Here is a 2,146-nt window from a genome sequence, read left to right on the forward strand (position 1 = left end):
AATAATAATAATAATAATAATAATAATCAAGGGTGGTTTGCCAAATTTTTGTCAGCTGGACTGATGATAAGAGATTTATTTTGCTGATAATGATTTTCATTCAGTTTTTTAGTAAATCCGGAAAAAAATGTATCAACATTCAAAAAACACCTTGCCGATTTGAAGGTGTTCAAATAGACTAGTAGAATTCACTGCTGTTTTGTCGCGAGAGAGCCACATTCCTTCACCTTTGTTCATGGCACCGGCTCGTAACTTTAAATCGTCTCCCGCCAAGCTGTCACGTCGCGGAACTTCGTACGAGGACAAATGAACACGGCGGGTACAGCGATGACGTCAGTCCGCTGGACAAATCCATCGACTGTCGATATTGTGGCCCTGTAAATATGTAATAAGAACTTTGAACTTTCGGGACAAAACAGCAGTGAATTCTACTTGTCTATTTGAACACCTTCAAATCGGCAAGGTGCTTTTTGAATGTTGATACATTTTTTTCCCGGATTTACTAAAAACTGAATGAAAATCATTATCAGCAATAAATCTCTTGTCATCAGACCAGCTGACAAAAATTTGACCGGCACCGGTCTTGCCCAGTTAACAAACCACCCCTGTCTATGGGTTTCCTGGCACTCCCCGACACGGCAAAAAGATTGAAATTGTTATTAGGATATGATCTGCTTCTTGGAGGAGATGGTTCTTTCGTTGAGACGAACGTTTAGACTTTGAAGAAGATGCAGTGGAAGGCATAGACCTACAAACTTTGGCAATGTGGCCTACCTTCTGACATTTAAAGCACGTTGATTTCTGGAATTTGCATGCATGAGAAGCATGGGGGCCACCACAGCGACCACATGATTTGTGTTGCTCCTGTTGCTGTCTACGTTGAGTAAAGTTGACATTCTGTTGAGAGGTTGACGAAGTTGGGCTCGATTGAAGCTGACGTGCTGCAAGCGACGTTGACATGGTTGTTGTGGCAAGTTCTATAGCCTCGTGAAGAGTAAGTAGCTACTTACACAGAAGTTTGCGTTGAACTGCTTGATCATTGAAGGATGTTGTGAACGTTTCACAGAGACGTTCCTCTAACTGATCTCCGAATTCACAATGCTCTGCTAAATTGCGTAGCGAAGAGACGAACTGCTGGACAGTCTCGTGTGGCTCTCTGACTCGAGCCTCGAATTTAGCCCTGGTGAGGCACTTGGGTGGAGGGGGCTCATGATGTCTCTTAAAGCAACGCTGCTAAGTCGTCAAACGATAAGGTTGTAAGAGTGTTGGGCATTGCTAAGTCCTTGAAAAGTTTGTACTGAACTGCACCGATCACAGTAAGGAAGATTGAACGCTTCTTCCCTTCCTCCGTTACCGCGTTGGCATCGAAGAAGAACGATAAACGATCCAAGTAGTCGGAAAAATTCTCTCTCGTGGGGTCAAACTCGTCAATCTTTCCGAAGAGTGCCATGGTGGCGAGGTGCAGACGTAGATCTAGATCACGAGTGAGCGACCGGACAGGCAAACAGGCTAATGAAGAACGAACTCGATCTCTAGATCTAAATACCAGCGTACGCTCTTGACGAACGATAAATCTACTCAATTACTCAAGATTCTATATAGCGTGACGCTCCTTAAAGACTAAGTTATCCTCGTCGCCAGAATGTGACGGCTACCTATGGCCTCACATTATAAAAAGATTAATACTTGAAGAAAGACAAAAACACAACAGCTCTCTTGCCTGCCTGCCGGTAACTGACTTTATTTAGTTTAGATCACACTGAAATCCCGTGTGCACACTCAAAACGAGGCTATGTGTGACGCACCAAGGATGGGAAACAACTGTGAAAATAAAGAATCATTCTTTCTACACTCGCAACACAGTTCATTCCCCATTTTTACATCAGACACAAACATTACAGCCGTAAAACAAGATAAAAGGTACGCAAAACATGAAGACTTGCGGGAAAGGCGCATTTGTGTTACATGTATACCATTTTGCCATACTAAACCAGCTTGACTCTGCACCGAGGCAATTATAAATGATGAGCGCAGAAATGCTTAAGTTCGCGGGACTGCGCAGGATCAATGTAAGGCAAGCGAAAGTTGCCACAATTAACGGAATGTGGAAAAACTAATTTCGCAATTTAAAAAAAAAATTGTGTGG

This window comes from Aplysia californica, unplaced genomic scaffold (genome assembly GCF_000002075.1).
Source record: "Aplysia californica isolate F4 #8 unplaced genomic scaffold, AplCal3.0 scaffold00050, whole genome shotgun sequence".
NCBI classification, from domain to species: domain Eukaryota; kingdom Metazoa; phylum Mollusca; class Gastropoda; order Aplysiida; family Aplysiidae; genus Aplysia; species Aplysia californica.